This window comes from Protopterus annectens, chromosome 9.part0, assembly GCF_019279795.1.
Source record: "Protopterus annectens isolate FY-2018-M chromosome 9.part0, PAN1.0, whole genome shotgun sequence".
Taxonomy (NCBI): domain Eukaryota; kingdom Metazoa; phylum Chordata; order Ceratodontiformes; family Protopteridae; genus Protopterus; species Protopterus annectens.
The window spans coordinates 619083486-619103363 of NC_056743.1; positions in this window are offsets into that span (position 1 = coordinate 619083486).

Genomic DNA, 19878 nt, shown 5'->3' on the forward strand with positions numbered 1-19878 from the left:
TACTATAGAGAAGAAACCTACTCAGAAATGTGGATGCACTAAAATCATTCCATTTTACAAAGAATCAAGCAAGCAAAGCAAACTCAAATATTAAAGAGCCATCGGTATATTTAGCTACTATCAATGATCACTGAACGCAAAGGAGAGAACCAACGTGTGGACTGCCTAACACAACTTCTATGTTGGGGATAACAGCCAGGGTGCACTATCAAATTGGATGAAATGTAGGCATTAATAGGTTAAATCTACTTTTAGCTGCAGCTCTAGTGTTAAACACCAGACTTATAGCTACAGCTCTATTCTTAAATACCAGACTTATAGCTGCAGCTCTATTCATAAACATCTGAAAAACTTTTAATGCAGTCAGCCACCCTGTTCTGCTACATAAAATCCAGCCAACTGGCTGTGGTGCACCACAAGTCAGTCATTTAAAATTATCACTGAAATAAAAGCCAGACAGCCATATGGCAGAGCATATAATCTCTTTTCTTCCCAAACAACACTGAAGTTCTACCGGGCTCAAAATTAGACCCCCCTTCTTTTCACAGTTTTAGCTGCTTCCCCTCAACAACAGAGTTTAAATCATCCAGCAAGCTAATAATTCAACACCCATCTGTAGTGCAAGCAACCCTGTCACTGATATCACCAAAATGCAGAGCTCTCCCAACAGTCTGCTGTTCTTAAACACAGTAAAGTGGTACTAAACAAGGAAAAAAACAAGCATGCAAACAATTTTATTCTCTGTGGAGATCAGTACTAAAAATGTCAATATACATAAGACACTAATCATAAAAGGTACAGTCGGGAGCATTGAAAAAATAGGTGTAGTATTATCCTATTATTATGGTAGATATTTACAGCTATCTCTATCTTAATTTTAACTTTGAGTCATTCATTTTTAAGACCTGTTATCCATAGTAAGTTTTATATAAATAATGTTTTTTACTAATTTTTGTCATTTTAACTGATGCCAGTTAATTATTATTGATTTTAGTCAGTTATTTAAACATCTGCTATTCCAAAAGTTTAGGAGTTAATTAAGGACAAATATGGCTTATGTAATATTTCTAAACATCTATGTTAATATCTTTTGGGAATAACACACACTCACTATGTGCAAACACCCAATTATCGTGAAGTTTTTATTTAGTGGGAGTTTGCCATGATAAGATTTATTCAGAGAGCAAGTAAATACAAATGCTAAATGATTCTTTGATTTGTTCTGCCATTTTGAAGTTTTTATTAGAACTAATACAGATGGCATGCTTAGGTATTTTGGGTAATCATTTAGATTGTTAATAAAGCTAATGTTTCCTTAGTCTATTAAGCACTAAATTCAGATTATATATATCCTGATGTGTCTCTTGAATAATTACTTGATAAATGTTTAATGTTTCTAGTAATAGTGTATGTAACTCATCTCTAAAACCTAACTGGAATCAATATCTGATTATTTGTTTATCACTATTTTTCTCTTAAGGTTGATGATTGGGATAGGTAGTCTAGCAGATTTAGTTTTGTTCGCTAGACTAGGAATGTATCTCATTCCATGTATAGGGTGTATTAAAGTTTATATCAGAGTGAAATATGCTATTTTTTTGTTATTTGACTGTTTTTCTAGTTTTGAAATGCCTGACACAATTGTTTTACTTTTATCTTTCATGGGGAAAGTTATTTGGATTGAGATAAATAGAAATACAACAATTGATATTCTATTGTCTATTCGGGAAAAGTATTATGTATACAGGATTCTATTAATACAAGTTCCTTTATTATTTATCTTTAAAAAATTCTGATATGGATTTAACTTTGATATCCTTAATTACAAATGCCTTAAACAACCCATATAAGAGAGCCAACCTATTAAGGTATCGTAAACTAAACAAGGCCCAAGTAGTTTTTCTCCAAGAGACATGCTTTAAAATAAATGACACATTTATGTGGGACCCTAGGGAATACACAATTCTTGCTCAATCTTCTTATAAAAATAAGACCAGAGGAGTAACAATTCTATGGAAAAAGACTTTCTTAAATCCCCAAATCATTTACAAGCATGTGGATAATGATGGACTCATGGTCTTAGTTATACTTAAGTTTAATAATAGAATTTGGACCCTGGTTAATTTATGCTGGTTCCAGGGCATAGGGATTGGACTAGCTAAGAAACACTTAGACTTTATTACAACTACTTCTAAAGGCAATAATATACTTGGAGGTGATTTCAATTGTATCACAGATATTACAGAAACTCCCAATAGGAAATCTCCTAAACTATTATCCTCAGCCAAACAGTTAAAACATGGACAGAAATGTTTAAATTATAACATACCTTTAATGCTTTGGGACCAAATTCTTTACTATTCTCACACCAGGACTATAGACATGGTACCCAAACTAGAATAGATAACATTTATATCTCACAAGATCTTTATTCTAAAATCTTAAAATTTTCAATACAGCCTTGTCCCTTTTCAGATCATAATTCCCTGTTTTTAACAATACATTTGGAATTTAATCAGTTAGTTATTACTTCAACGATTCCTTCATATATCACAAAAATTAAAGACTTTAAATCTTAGATAACTTCTGAACTTCAGCTTTTCTTAGAGATTAATTATAAACCTGAAGCAAACACAATTATGGTTTGGGATTCTCTTAAGGCCTATCTATATGGTAAAACCATTAGCTGTACAAAAATAAAATTAAAGAATGGGACTTAGTGCTACAGCAACTGAAAAATCAAATATTATCTCTTAAATCTAATAAAAACTTAATTGCTACAGATAATAATAAGAAAATAGAAGAAGCAAATAAGAAATACAATGAAATATTATCCCATAAAACTAATTTAGCTATGGAAAAACTGAAATTAAATTCTTATGCTACCTCTCCTAAGCATCTTCATAACCCATCTATGAAAGTTAAGATACAATCAAAAATTAATAACATTGATAGTATCTTTCATGAAGGGAAAATGAAAAAAATTCTCAGACACAGGGGACATTCTGGAGGCTTTTAATTATCATTATGCAGAGCATCATAAAGATAAAATAAATACAAATGAATGTGAGAAGTTAAAGAATATAGTTCCCAACATAGCAAGCATTCCTGAGGAACTTAAGTTAGATCTACAAAGAACTATTTTTCAAAAGGAAATTATAGATGGGATTAAAGGAAGTAAGTCTAATAAAGCACCTGGAATAGATGGCTTAATTATCAAAATTTATAGATTGTTCCCTTCTTCTATAATCTCTCTCCTGCATAAAACCTTTCTTGAAGTTCAAACATTGGCAAATATTCCTCCTTCTTGGAGATATTCTCTAATTTCCCCTATATTAAAAGAGAATGAAGACATTAATCATTGCAACTCCTATAGACCAATTTCTTTGTTGAATAATGATTATAAACTATTTATGTCAATTATGGTCAATAGATTGAAAATACCCATATCTAAAATAATTAATGAAGACCAAAGTGGTTTCATACACAACAGGCACACACAGGATAATATTCAAAGAGCATTATCTCTGATAGATTACCTCAATAGAGGAAACCATGAATCACTTGTAACAGTTCTAGATATTCAAAAGGACTTTGATTCCTTACATTGGGGTTATTTATTTAAAGTCTTACAGTTATTTGATCCCTCCCCCTTTTTATAACAACGATAAAGAAAATCTATGAAAATGATCTAGCATATGTCAAATTAGTTCATTTACTTCCAAAGCAATCCAAATCACTAGAGGTATTAGACAAGGATATCCCATGTCCTCTATCCTATTTGCTCTGACCATAGAAATACTTGCTATTTTAATACATAATAACCCAAAGATAAGAGGTATAAATATATATGACCAAGATATTTCTAAAGTAATGATGTTTGCTGATGATGTCTTACTTACCTTACCCAACTCTAAGGAAGTGTTAGGTGAAGTGGATATAGTAACAACAAATTTCCAAAAAAATCTCAGGACTCTCCTTCAACAAATCTAAATCAAAATATTTATTATTAAATAAAAAAAGAACATACAGGTTCTGGTTAATCATATTATTCGAAACCAGGTTTCAACTCTAGACTATTTAAGAATAGTCATAGGCAAGAATATAGAGGAAACCTTACAGCTTAACTATGTTAAAGTCATAGACTTAGCCAAGACATTAATAAGCAAATTGAATAATTTGTTTATAACATTTGATGATAGGTTACAACTGATATAAAAATGGTTTTGTTACATAAAATATTATATATATATATATATATATATATATATATATATATATATATATATATATATATATATATAGCACAAACCCTTATACTTCCACCAGGAAAAAAAAAACTGTTAAAGAAATCACTTCAACTCTAATGAAATTCCTATGGTACCCCAAAAGAAATAGAGTGGCATATTCTCATCATATTAGAAAATGGGAGCAAGGGGGGTTAAAATGAGATTGAAACTTATATAAAGGCATCTATAATTAAAACAGTGATGAATTGGATACATCCTAGATACTCTTCCAGTTGGAAACAGTTACACTCCATTATACTAATGTATGAAAATTATTTATCAAAGAATGCTTTGGTAACTGACAAAGATATCAAGATATGGCACTATTTAAGTTGAAATTTAAGCATAGTACAACAAAATTAACTAAACTAACACTAATAAACAATATTTTTGATGTGCTTAGAAAATTCATTAACACAAATTTAGATATAAAACTGTGGCAGAGATTTTTAATACCATTTACTATTACAAGAGATTTCCCTGATAAAACACATAGAGAGATTTTTGGTTTATGGGAAAACAACCTAATTTGTTGGTTGCAATGTAATGAAAACCAACAAGCTTTGAACACACAAAGTATATTGTCAACCTATGGCGTATCCCCTAATGACTGGTTGGTTCTTCAGAGTGTCACAGCATACACTAAGGATCTGTGTAGAATAATATATAACTCATCCTTCAAAACCATACCAAAAATTATAAACTGGATTTTTGGAATTCTGTATAATAATATCAATGTTAAGAATTATCATATCTATATACCACTTTAATTGTCTATAAGACATCTCCTAAAGATTCTTACTGGCAATACCTAACTAAAGGGTTTCAAGTATCATTATCAATGGAAGATAAAAAAATAAAACTTTTTATTTTCAGTTAAACTAACTTCTTACTCACAATTCTGGAGGATTTTTCATTGGAAATTTCTACACAGATCCTTTTTGACACCTGAGAAACTCCCAGAAATGAACCCTTCAAATAGCAAGTTATGTTGGAGATGTCATCTGTCCACTAATGCTGATTGGTCTCATTTTTTATGACTGTACTAATATTAAATCATATTGGAATGAGATTAACAAATTTCTTCAAGCTATCTATACTGATATATTTGTTTTGACAAAGTCTTTAATTTTATTGAATGTTGTTAATAGTAATAATATGAAGAAAGATTACCTGTATTTGTTGTGGACAATGTTAGCAATAGCCAGAAAATTTATAACTAGAAGATAGAACTTTAATGTAGCACCCACAATGAAGGAATTCCTATCATCATTGAAGAAATGCATACTAATGGAGAAAAGAACTAAAGAGATAAGAACTTTTCCTAAGCCACTGGTTAATAGTCCATGGAAGAAAGTTTTGAATTTGATTGATACCCTACAGATGGAACCAAACTCTTCCTAACTACCATAGTTTATATATTAACTTATTATTTAACTACAAATGGTTTTATCTGAATCTTTTTTGTCAGGCTAAATGTAAATACTGTAAATAGTTATTGAATGTTATGAATGTATTAAATTATTGTGTTATTTCATCAAAATAAAAATCATTTGAGTAAAAAAAATAAATAAATAAATAGGTGTAGCTACAGATAGAAATGTATCCATCAAAACACAATATCATCAATGATATCAACAAAAATTGGGGCATTACACAGTATTAAAAATATTCAAACAACAGAAATGCACCATGTGGTCCAGTGGAGGAAAATGACACTTTTATTCTTAATAAAGACAGTATCAGTAAGAGATTTCATCCTTCCATTATCACTTAATTTTTAGATTGGTGGAATCATAGTAACTAAAAATTTAAACAATTAAATTCCTTAATGCTTTCAGCAAATAAAACAATATTTGAGAGTACATTAAACATTGCTGTTTTAAACAATGTGCAATTATATCCATTGAAAACAAAATAAATATTTTTTTATAAAAATGTGCTGAATTTTTTAAATTGAGCAATGCTTTGTAACAAAAATAGTTGACTAATATTAAACAAGGAAAAGGTGAATGAACCTATCCATAAAACAGATACAGAAGCATCATGAATAATATCCTCTTATTAATGCAATTAACTTTATTATGCTGCAGGAAAATTGTGATTGAAGAATAAAAGAGGTTACTTCATTTAGACCTTAAAGGCAGGCTTGATTAACTACAAACTAAGGTCTGACTTGGAATAAAATCTATATCAAAGCTGTAACCAAAAACAACCACAAACTGCTTGTTGAAAAAACGAGAAGGCAGCAGTAATCCAGTCGCAGGGGGTTTCCTCCGGTGTGCTCCACTCCCCCTTCCAATCATGCTGCAGGTGGGCGGGATGGTGGATTAAATTGGCCCTAGGTGTGCATGTGTGCTGTGTGTGGTCTGTTGGCCGCCGTGCTGGCAACTGCGACACTGTAAAAACACTGCACACTTCACTGACAATTAATGTGCGGACATGGTTATCCGCTAAAGCGAAAGGGGAAGAAAGAAAAAGAAAGAAGAGAAGAAGAAGAGACATACAACATAACATACCCACATACAACATACAACACACAAAAACCCCCACCCTCCCGTTGTATATTATATAATTAATTTTAAAAAAATTAATTATTGAACATATATCAATGAACAATATATATTATGATGTACATATTATATATTAATCATTAAAGTCATATAATGATGAATAAGTAAATAATGAATATATTATATATGTATATATATTATAATATTATATATATAATATAAGACATTTTTTTTTGATATTCTATCTTTCATAATAATAATTCATAGATAATAAATATACTGTACTATATGTATATCTGTTGTTATGTTATAAATAATAAATAATAAATATATATATAAAAGCCTATGTATATTGAATAAATTATGAAAATTTCTTAAATACAAATGTTGCTGCATAATATATTATGTTATTTATTTATAATACAGGCAAAATTGTAAAATTTAAAAATACTCATTGGACTAACATATGAATTTAATGCTATTTTAAATGCATTAGTTCTTCTTTATCTCATCATTGCTGTGAATTCTTGTAATTCTTCCTTATGGATCATGATGTTAATAACAAATAAATGGTTATTATTTTCTTTATTAAGAATTTATTTACTAAGCTGTATTTCATCCTTTTGGACATCCTTGCTAATAATAAGTTTGATGTCTTTCTCCATTAAACCAAACAGTTTTTCACTATATACAGTGTTTTTTCATTAATTGCTAATCTGTTTTTTGTTTACTGTGCATGGAAATTATCTCCTAGCTCTCTGTTCACCTCTGAAAATTAATTTGGCACAGTGAGGTTAGTCCATTCAGCAAAAAGTACATACATAAATAAATAAACATATACACACATGAGCATGGTACCACTACACATCACCGAATCGCCATTTTCCCGAAACCCACATAAATGAGCTGAGAACACTGACAGGAACAAAACACTGACCACTTGGAACACCGACTGGGAACTAATAGTAAGTAAGCTGTTGGCCAACCAGGAAGAACAGTAAAGCGGAACAAAAGACAACACACCCACGTTGGGGGCTGTGCCCCCTACACCCCCTAACTAAATATTTCAACTCCAAGATCACACTGTAGTAGAGGTAAGGGGCAAAGGTCAACATGTTGGCTGAGCAGTTACTTACTGTTACCCAGTTGGTGTTCTAAGCATCAGTGATTTGTTCCTGTCAGTGTTTTCGGCTCGTTCATGTGGGTTTCGGGTAAGTGGCGATTCAGTGATGTGTAGGAGATCCATGATGCATGTGTGTGTGTGTGTGTGTGTGTGTGTGTGTGTGTGTGTGTGTGTGTGTGTGTGTGTGTGTGTGTGTGTGTGTGTGTGTGTGTGTGTGTGTGTGTGTGTATATATAAGAGAAGGCACGCTGCTTCGCAAGGGACGGCTTGCACCTGTCATCCCTTGGATTCCGGATATTGGCTAAGGCTCTTGCCACCCCCATAGTGCCTTTTTTAGACAAGGCTCAAATTCTAAACCTACCACCCTAGAAAACAAAAATGGGAAGAAACTAAGGGTAATGCTGCTCAATGCCAGAAGTCTAAATCTCAAAATGCATGCACTCGAGGCCCTTCTCAGTATGGAGAACATCGATGTCTGTGCTGTGACTGAAACCTGGTTCAAGGCTCCTGAGAGCACCCTGGCACTATCAGGTTTTACCTCATATCATGCGTTCCGGCCCCAAAACCCGGACCACACCACAAAAGGAGGGGGTGTATCCATATTCATCAAGGATACCCACACCTCCAGGTTGGTGGCAACGCACGAAGCATCAGAAACCATCCAGGTGCAATTAACCATAGGCAAAACTGCTCTACAATTTGTAGCATGCTACAGGCCACCCTCTCAAACTCAGGAACCCCACACAGCCTTCCTCAAGACACTGGAGGGTATAAATGTATCTCCAAACACCATTATATTGGGTGACTTCAACTACCGAATATAGACTGGGAACATTACTCAAGCCCAAACTTTCTAGCCCAAAGGTTCCTGGAGTTCATAAATTCAAATGCCATGGAACAACTAGTCACCATTCCCACAAGAGGAGAAAATATACTAGATCTCATCATCACAAACATGGGGACAAAATGCTCCACACCAGAAGTATATCCCTCATTGGTGAGATCAGATCATAAACTAATCTCACTGGATATCCACATCTCGCCCCGACCCAAACAAAAAGACCACAGTGAAGAACTTCTCTAAAGCAAACTTCACACTACTCAAGACTGGTGTGGTATCCTTCAAGGCCCCTGAGCCAGTGGAAACCACAACCCAAGCTGCGGAAGCCCTTACAAATGCCTTCTATGAACACCTCCAGGACTGCATGGATCAGGCAATCCCTAATAAAACCAAGACTCTTTCCACCAAGGGCAAACGTCCAGTCTGGTGGACCCCAGCCATAAACAAACTTTACAATAAGAGGAGAAAGCTGTTACATGATAGAGCAAAATCCATAAAAGAGAAGACACCTTTGATCATTATTAGTAAAAAAATATGAGCACTCATAAAATCATCCAAGGCCAACTTTGAGAGAAAAATTGCCATAGATTCAAAAGACAATCATAAGGCCTTCTTCAGCTATGTTAGAAACCTGGGTGGAAACTCCCAGATATGCTCAGAATTAGTCTAAAATGACACAAAATTCACTGAACCCACAGACATTGCCAACATACTGGCAGACAGGTTCAGTGCAAACTTCACCCCCCTCTCCCCCCCCCAAAAGGAGAGATAACTATCCCAGCAGAGTGTAGCCTCCCAGACATCTCCAATGCACAGGTGAAAACTGCTCTCTCTAAAGCTAAAAACACAGCATCAATGGGACTGGATGGTGTCCCCGGCTGTGTGCTACACGGACTCAATGAGGAACTAAACCCGCACATAAGGCAGCTGTTTAATCTTAGCCTTACCACAGGATACGTGCCCAAGGAGTGGCGTACGGCAACTGTGGTCCCACTCCACAAAGGCGGTGCCTCTATGGACCCTGGTAATTACTGCCCCATAAGCTTAACAAGCCTGGTCTGCAAAGCTATGGAGAGGATCATAATGGAACTCATAAACAAAGACATAGGGGACTTGCAGATATTGGACCCGACCCAGTTTGGCTTTGTCAAGGGCAGATCATGCCTTTTGAACTTGGTCGACTTCTTCGAAACAGTCACCAAGGCCATTGATGAGGGAAAGGCAGTCCATACAGCCTACCTTGACCTTGCAAAAGCTTTCGACACAATACCCCACTCGGGTATTATAGAGAAACTTACCAGCTTAAATGTAAACCCATATGTCACAAGATGGGTTGCAAACTGGCTAAAGGACAGAACCCACAGGGTTAGAGTAGCTGGCGCCATGTCAGACTCCAAGCTGGTCACAAGTGGTGTCCCACAGGGCTCAGTCCTTGGCCCCCTGTTGTTCAGCATCTACTTCTCAGAAGTACAGGCAAACATAGGAGGACTATGGCTGACAAAGTTTGCAGATGACTGCAAACTGGGCGCCATAGTGGAAAGTACATCAGACACAGATATCCTTCAGAGGGGTCTCACGGAAACTGATAGCTGGTGCCAGAGCTATGGCCTGAAGTTAAATGCCAAAAAATGTATAGTCATACCCTTCGGGAAAAACAAGGTAACCCCAAGCTACCATATAGATGGCAATCCACTAAGCACAGAAGGTTGACAGTGGCCTTTCTTTTGACACTCACATTGCTAAAGTGGTTAGAAAAACCTTCTACATTGCCCACCTGATCATGAAGGGATTCACATCCAGATCAAGTGAGGTCATTGTTCCCCTGTACTCTTCACTTATCAGACCAATGATCGAGTACAATGCCCCATTCGGGATGTATCTCACCCGACACCTGCAGCAATTGGAGAGACCCCAAAAGTTCCTCACCAAAAGGATAAAGGGACTCCAGAATCTGTCATATGCTGCCAGACTGAAGAAACTCCAGCTCTATTCAGTCGCATAGCATCTGCTCAGAGGTGACCTGTGCCTGACATACAAGGCCATGTCCAACCCGGAATTAATGGACATGCTCCACCTCAAAAAATCCAAATCTACCAGATCCACTAGAGCAAGCGACTTAAACCTTAGCACGGATATAAATAGGACATGCTGGAGGGATAGATTTGTCACCCAGAGACTCCCTATGTTGTGGAATAAAATCCCGGTCCTTGTGAGGCAGAGCACCTCGCTGGCTCTGTTCAAGAGAAATCTTGACTGGTGGATGGGAGATCGTAGGTTTACCCCGGGAATCATCTCTGTGTCACTGCTGGACAGAGGCACAACAAACTAATGGGCACAGTATTTTTTAACATCAGGGGTGGCGTAAGCCACAAAACTCTGGGCTAGGCTTATAAATGCCTTAGGGCAGATAGCCTAGTATAAACCTATGAACCTATATATATAGATATTAAGGAGTAGGTAGGTGAGAGTGTGTGCGTGTGTTTGTGTTGAAAGTGGTGATTTTTGTACATGTACATGTACAAACAAAAAAGAAGGTGGTGTAGCTATAATATTTAAACAGCATCTAAACATCCAGATCTTAAAATCATCAGCTCCACAAATAGGCAATGAAGAAATAATATATACCAACCTCAAAATAAACCAAAACAAAACCATCAACATAATTGGATGCTACTTCCCACTTGGTCAAAACATCCCTTCACTAGAAAACCTCCTCAGCTGGTCTACCCACCATCTCCCCCAAGAAACTATCATTTTAGGTGATTTCAATATTGACTGGCAATCCTGTTCTGGCAACCATCCAACCCATCATGTAAACCTTCATGGCTTCACCCAACTAGTCCAGTCGCCAACCAGGATAAATAAAAACTCCAGCAAGCACACTAGCCTGGATTGGATACTAGTCAGTAAGAGCCCCCAGTCATATATAACAGGCTGCTTATCAGATAGCCTCAGTGATCACTCCCCAACATTCCTACTCAAAAATACCTATACCAAGCTAAACCTGTCATCTACCGTCAAATACGTAAAAAACTAAACTTTAACCCACTCACATTCATCTCATCCCTCAAAGAATGTAACTGGCATCCTCTAAAGTACCTCAGTCTAGATGACGCAGTTGAATTTTTTAATACTACCTTCCTGAACATCCTTAATCACCATGCCCCCATAAGATTTTCCAGAACCAAAGCACAACCCTCCCCATGGCTACAGAAAACCACTAAATCAGAAATGAAAAACAGGGATAAAGCCTGGGAGCACTGGCGGAAAACCAAAATCCCCTCCACTAGACAGAAATTCCTAGAACTACGCAACAGAGTCAAAAAGCTAATAAAACAGGACAAATTCCAATACTACCAGTCTGCCCTAGACTCCTCACAACACAGCCCCAAACAATTCTGGTCCTCCATAAACTCCATCCTCCACCCAGGTAAAGTCAGTACCCCTCCTCCTAACATCCCTCACTCCTCAGAAAATATTGCTACCTCATTCAACACACACTTCAGCCAAACCATACTATCACTAGCTAAACAACACAACCCCCCTTCCCTTCAACGCACACCTTCGACTAGTAATCTCCCAAATGCCTTCTCTTTTTCTCCTGTACCTACCTCCAACATAAAAAAACTCTTAACTAAACTTAAACCCACCAAATTAGCAGCAGACAACCTCCCAAGTGAATACCTACAAATCGCAGCTGATGCTCTGGCCGGTTTACCATTGAAATGCCGATCCGACTATGTGCGACCCGACTTGCGCAAAGGCTTAAGAGCGAATGTCACCGCGGTCGAATCCAATTGTGCGAACGGCAGATCCTCGCCCCTGTGTGAGCCATGGTAGCATGGGTGTGGAGGTGTTGTGCGGCCGGTAATGTCGAATGTCGAATGCTTGTCGGTAGCGAATAATTTTCGCGGTTTCGGTTCGCGTAAATACGTCGCAGAAGTGGCCGTTCGACTAAGTCCGATCGCTATTTCAATAGTAAACCGCTCTGGCCTACCCAGTTTCCATCTTGATTAACTGATCTCTGTCAGAAAGTTACGTTCCCACACTGTGGAAAGTATCACATATAATTCCCCTCCACAAAGGCGGACCGTCCACAGAACTAACCAATTACCGCCTCATAGCTATTCTCTATCCACTCTCCAAAATACTAGAGAGATGCATACACTCTCAGGTCTCAGACTACCTCCTTACTAACAACCTCCTTTCCAGTAATCAGCATGGTTTCCGACCAAACCATAGCACCACAACTGCCTTACTCTCCTTTACTAACACTATCCTTCAGCATAAAAACAATGGCTATCTCTCCTCTGCTACTTTCCTAGACCTATCTAAAGCATTTGACATGGTCCCACACGAACAACTTATCTCTGTCCTCAATAACCTATCCTTCTCACAATCAGTCACCAACTGGTTTCAGAGTTACCTGTCTGACCGCCAGCAATCCATTGTATGGCAGAATGACATATCTCCCCAACTACCTGTCTCCATAGGGCTTCCCCAAGGATCCATCCTTGGACCCCTACTCTTCTCTGTTTACACCAATAATCTAGCCTCTGCCACCAAACATGGCACACTCATACAATACACAGATGACTCAACTATCATCTGCTCAGCCCTGTTCTTACCAAAACTGCAAAATGTCACACAGGAAGCCTTTTCTTCTGTTGAAACTTGGTTATCCGATGCCCAATTAATACTCAACCCAAACAAAACTAAACTACTCATCTTCCAACCCACCAAACATACTCAAAACAACTCACACTTTAATATCACAGCAAAAGACAACACCACTATATACCCAACTGAACACTCCAAATTGCTAGGAGTGGAAATAGACAATAAACAAAAATTTGACATTCACATATCCATGACCATAAAAAAAGTCCACAAAAAAACTAGGATCGTTATAAGAAATAAGCAATTTCTCACCAAAGCAGCAAAGATTTCAACAGCAAATTCCCACCTTATCTCCACCCTACTTTATGCCTCTCCAGTATATACCAACCTAAGGCAATGCGATCTAAACAAGCTAGAGAACTGCTACAACAAAATTGCCAAATTCGCCACAGGGGCATCCTACCGTAGTCACCATTGTCGCTCACTTGCTGAACTGGGCTGTCTTGAACTCCCTCACCTCCTTCAGTGGTATCAACTCTCACTTGCCCACAAACTAGTAAACCATCCACTAAATGTCCCATCCCTCCAGAATCTACTCCAACCCTATTGCACCACCAGACCACTAAGATCCAGCAGATCACTAAAGCCAATAACTCGGCTGGTGAAGCACTATTCTCTTGCACCATAGCCAAATTATGAAACTCCCTTTCACCCACAATTACCTCCATATCATCATGCACCCACTTCAAAACTTTACTAAAAGCGCACCTAAAAACATGCTGGCTATGCCCTTGCAACTCCCACTCTAATATCATCCACCTCATCCAACCACTACCTTACATTCCACTCCACTAACTACCTTGATTATAGCAAGCTCAGATGCTCATAAGCCTAGTACTTATTATACAGCAGGACATTCTCATTGTAACATTTGTTAATGTCTGTTATGTACTTCGCAGATAAAGATTCTAGTTGTCTACTGATGTAATATGTTCTTCATCTGTAAATATGTTGTAAGTAATTGCTATGTTAAATTGTTAATCGCTATGTAATCCAATGTAACTACTGTCTGTTTATTTTAACTGTGGAGCTTTTCTGCCCGGGCCTCCGCTGAAAATGGACCTACATCCAGGCGGACACTCCCGGTCAACAAATTTAAATAAATAAATAAATAAATAAATAAATAAATGTGTAGTGTGTATTATTAGTGGGTGTAGGTATGACAGTGTGCAATGGGAGAGTAGGGCATGTAAAATTAGTTTTTTTTGTTTTTCTTGTGTCAGTGCAACCTCAGAGTTGGTATATATAAGTAGCGGTGGTGTGGGAAGTGCAGCCACCTTTATGGGGGGTGCAGGGGGCTTTCCCCCTGCAAAAATGTATGGTAGTGTTATTTGTTAGGAGTTTCTTAGTGTTTTTTGTTTTTATGTTGGGGAGGGTTTGATGTTTACTTGTATTCTGTTTTTTTTTTCTATATTGTGCATGTCATTGTTGTGAGTTTTCCTATTTCTGGACGTTCAGTATTCTAGTCTTGAGATACTGAAATTGCAGTATTTCGAGATTCAGAAGTGGACATATATATATATATATATATATATATATATATATATATATATAAGTAAACCACAAAAAAGTCACCTGCACCAAGGTCACTCTGCCAATAAACAAGATATGAATCCAAAAGTCACAAAAGGCAGGAGACACCATGCCAAAACTTGTAAAAAACAGTGAATATTTATTAAAACAATAAAATAAAAAGTGCACTGCTAAGTGCTTTCAAGCTAACAAGCCATTCATCAGAATGCTAGTTAGCTTGAAAGCGCTTAGCAGTGCACTTTTTATTTTATTTTATTGTTTTAATAAATATTCACTGTTTTCTACAACTTTTGACATGGTGTCTCCTGCCTTTTGTGCCTTTTGGATATATATATATATATATATATATATATATATATATATATATATATATATATATATATATCTTAATAATTCACATCCATACACAACGCAAGCATATATAAAATAGATGCTCAGTGACATTTTCAAACTACAAAGACAACCTGTAAGTTTGAATCTGTCAGCAGCAAAAAATTATATGATTTTAATAAAAGTGAAATGCATTTTTATTTTATATGTTTATGTATGTGTTTGAAAGTATCCATTATTTCATTATTTTAATAACTAGCTAGTACAGTAAAGAGTTGCTAGACCTTTTTACTTTCCAAATTATCATTTTAATTTAATTTGGAAAGTAAGTGATGCCCGTATTGTATTAACAAGGAGTCCTGAAAGTCCTGAACACAAATTTAAAATGATATGGCAATTTTCTACAGCAATTAACGATTATAAAAGATTTTAGAAAAGCAACATTGCATGAAAAGTGCAAATCATTTTTCAAGAAGAAGTCATCTCTAGCAATGAGTTATGCTGTTTTCTAGTTCTTTGAGGGGCAGTCTCACAAACTTTGCAAATTTACTGTTTAAAATGATACATATAAGGTAGCTTTATTTATTTTTTTGTTTGTATCATTATTTATCTTTTGCTAATGGCTTGCCAGGCTTGCCAGGCTGTCTTTCTTTAGGAGCTCAAGGGGGAAAAGCCAATAGCAGAAAAGAATTATACATGCAGTGATACTAAAGAAACAATGCACACAGTAGTACATTGTATGTAGGTAGAGACAGCAGAATAAATGTATATTACCTTATACAAACATAGCAAAACAATTATAAGGAGGTTTAAAACAGTATTGACAGCGTAGTGCAGTTTTGAAACTATGTAAGAAATGTATGTAATTACAAAGAAAAACAATTCTAGGTAGTATTTCTTTCTCACAGCAGGGTTTACACTGAGCATATAAGTATTATTTTAGCTTGAATAAATAAAAATGACTTTAGCACTTTAGGTAAAAAGAACTGCAACAAACCAATGGAGTTGTGTACAAGTTACATGGAGTTTTAAAGGTATTTTTAAGACAGCTGACTTTACATGAAGTTGTAGTTCATTCCAGAAATATGTAATAAAGCTGCTGTGAGCTCTGACTCTTATTTTCATAAGTTCATAGGATGTTACTAGGCTATTGACCCGAGGGTCTTTATAAACCTAGCAGTTAAATCCCAATATAACACTAGATGAGAAATATCGTCTATGCCCAAAGTTTTTCTAGCAAGGACTACCCATGTCCAGGAGTGAATCCAGGGCAATCCCTGGCAGAAATTTATGGTTTTCCATCCAGTCTTCCAGGCTGCAGTTGAACAGGATTCATGGAGGTGCTCCGCTTGATATGAATTGGAAGCCTATTCCAGAGGAGTGGCAACTTATAAGAGCATCTGTCTCTGAAGCAGGTCCTGTTTATGTCACAGGCTAGATTGAGGTCCTTGGAACTGGTGACTGTAGTCCTACTTGACTTATGGCTGTGCAGCATTTCCATTAGATATGGGGCAGAGATAGCCCTGTAAACCAGATATGTCACCTCTAAGTAGTCTACTGAGTACACTGACAGCAACTTCAGTCTGTCCATTTAAGACGTGCTGGAATCCCTGAATTTTCTTAGAAATCTCTGAGGTCTGTCAAGTTGCTGCAGGTGTCTGGTACGGTACATGCCAAAGGGGGCATCATATTCAGTAGTAGGCCTGATGTGGGATGAGTACAGGGGATTATAACCTCTTTAGCTCTTGAGGTGATGCCTTTGCTAATCAGGTGAGTGACACAGAATGCTTTCCTCATCACAGTAGACACATGGTGGTCAAAGATGAGGTCACAATAAACTTGGGTTCCCAGGTCACTCACTACTGATTATGTACTTAGGGTATTATTTTTTTATTTTTATTTTATTTTATAATTATTAGAGACATTGTTTCTACTGAAGGGAATGATGATGCATTTTTTAGTATTTGGTTTAAGACCATGCTTTGGCAACAATCATTGGTCTGTTTAAGCCCCTTTTGAAGTACATTGACATCACTAGGGGATTCAATGATAGCACCTAATTTGCAGTCATCCGCAAATTTGGTTTGCCAGCTCCTCCATTTTGGCCTGGACTTCTGAGAAGTATATTCCAAACAAAAGGGGACCCAGCACTGACCACTGTGGGACCCCCACTGATGACAAGTCTGCTGGTAGAGGTAAAGTCTCCCACTTTGACTGAGTGTTGTCAATCTGTGAGCCAGTTTGCAACCCACCTGACAACATAGGGGTTGATATTCAACTGGGATAGTTTGTCAATGATGCCTGAAAGTGGGATAGTGTCAAAGGCCTTGGTCAAGTCAAGATAGGCTGTGTGGATGGCTTTGCCCTCCTCTATAGCTTTGGTCACACTCTTGAATCCACTAGGTTTAGCAGGCATGACCTGCCCTTGGCAAAACCAAACCTGGAAGGATCCAGGGTTTGGAGGTTGCTTATATCCTTATTTATGAGGTCAATGATGATTAGTTCCATTGCCTTACAGATGAGGCTGGATAAACTTATCGGTCTATAGTTTCCTGGGTCTGTTGTTGAGCCGTCATTGTGGAGGGGGATATCAGTCACTGATTTCCATTCAGTGGGAACAAAACCAGTATTCAGACTGTGGTTGAATACAGTGCCTGATGGAATAGCTAGCTCTTGTTTTAGAGCATTAAGAATGAGTCCTAGAATGCCATCTTATCCCATGGAGTCTGTGTTCTTAGCCTTGGAGGGAGCATTGATGACTTGCTCTTCGGATATGCAGGGAGGAGGAGAAGATGAAGGCATGGATTGTGGTATGCTTGGGGGGATAGGGGGATGAAATTTTCACCAAACCTGTCTGCTAGCAGGTTTTTAATTTCCACAGTGTCAGTGTGTGTCATGCCATCCATGATTAGCTCAGCACACATTTGACTCCTACCTTTTAGGTTGTGGATGCAGCTAAAGAAAGCCTTATGGTTATCCTTGGCTATGGTTGCTAAATTTTTCTCATAGTTGCTCTTTGAAGATTTTACAAGTTGCCTTATTTGTTTGGTTTGTTTTTTCTTGAGGATCTTGCTTTAATCCTATCTGGCATGGCTGAGTCTATACATTTGTGTAGATTTTTATACAGGGCATCAGTGTATACCTTAGTATAGCCATCAATGCCATCTGTGGAAACTGGAGCTTGGAAGTCAATTATACCATCCCTTTGGAGGGTATAGAGAGCTTTGGTGAAGTTTTTTAGCCTGACTTCTACTTTAGGGAGTTCTGGTGCTATTGCTAGTTCAAAAAATACTGATTTATGGTCAGATTTAACCAGTGTGGGCCTTACACTTGAGGTGGTACATCGGTCACTCATACTGGTGAGGACCAGGTCTAGAATATTGGATTCCCTTGTGGGGTGGTGCACTATTTGGTCCAAGGCATTTGAGTTAACAAAATCCAGGACATGCTGAGTGAATAAGTTTTGGCTCATATATGTTTCCCAATTAATGGAAGGATAGTTGAAGTCACCCATGCCTAGTGTGTTAGGTTGAACCTTAATTGTCCCATGTAGGTCTAAATAAGCTGTGTGGGCATCTTGGTTTATGGAAGGAGACCAGTAACTGATGATGACCTGAAGGGGTCTTACTCACAGTAACTTGGACTTGGAGTAGCTCCATAGCATTTTTTCATCTAACCGGTCAACAGGTGTAATTATCTTTAATGAAGATAGATACTCCGCCTCCTTTGGTTCTCACACCTTCAATTTGTGGTCTGAAAGTGTGGAAGGCATTGCAGCCTTGCAAGACCGGGGTACTTTCTGCAGCCTTGAGCCAGGTTTCTGTGACTACTCAGACATCAACATCTTCCCAGGGAGAGGACTACTTCCAGAGAGTGCAGCTTCTGATTTAAATTCCTAGCATTTAGGAGCAATACCCTTAGTTTCTTTCTGTTTGATATTTTCATGCTGGGAATTTTGTTGTTGTGACCTTGCCTAAAAAAGGCATTATGGGGATGCAATAGCTTTAGCCAGCAACCAAAAGCTTAGAGGTGTCAGGTGAAGACCATCTCTGGAAAAGCAGCATAGTCTATCCACCATGTCATCCCAGGCTGACAGGAACTGGATCCCTTTAGAATGACATGAGAAACTAAGCCAATTATTGAAGTCAATCATGTTTATATTGTGGTATCATCCTAGGCAAGGGTAAAATGCTGCTCAAAGCTAGGGACATACCCGCCTGGGACATATATTCAGAGAGCTCAGTCATGCCTCTCTTCATATGGTCCAGAGAGGTACATCTCAAGTTGTTCACACCAACATGAACTATGACAGAGTCATAACTGTTGTTGAGAGATTTGACTGCATGTGTGATCTGGTGAATTCTTGCACCAGACAGTTGACCGTAACCTTCTCCTCACTCAACCTGGTAAGTGGGGCATCTGTATGCCTCACTGTAGAGCCACCTATAACTAAAACATTTGGAATAGCTGTGCATTGCCTTAAGGGCTTATTTAGTGAGACAACCTTTTGAAGAGAAGGATTTTTTGTTCATTTAGCTGCTTCTATTTCTCTTTTGCGAGTTTGTGGTGA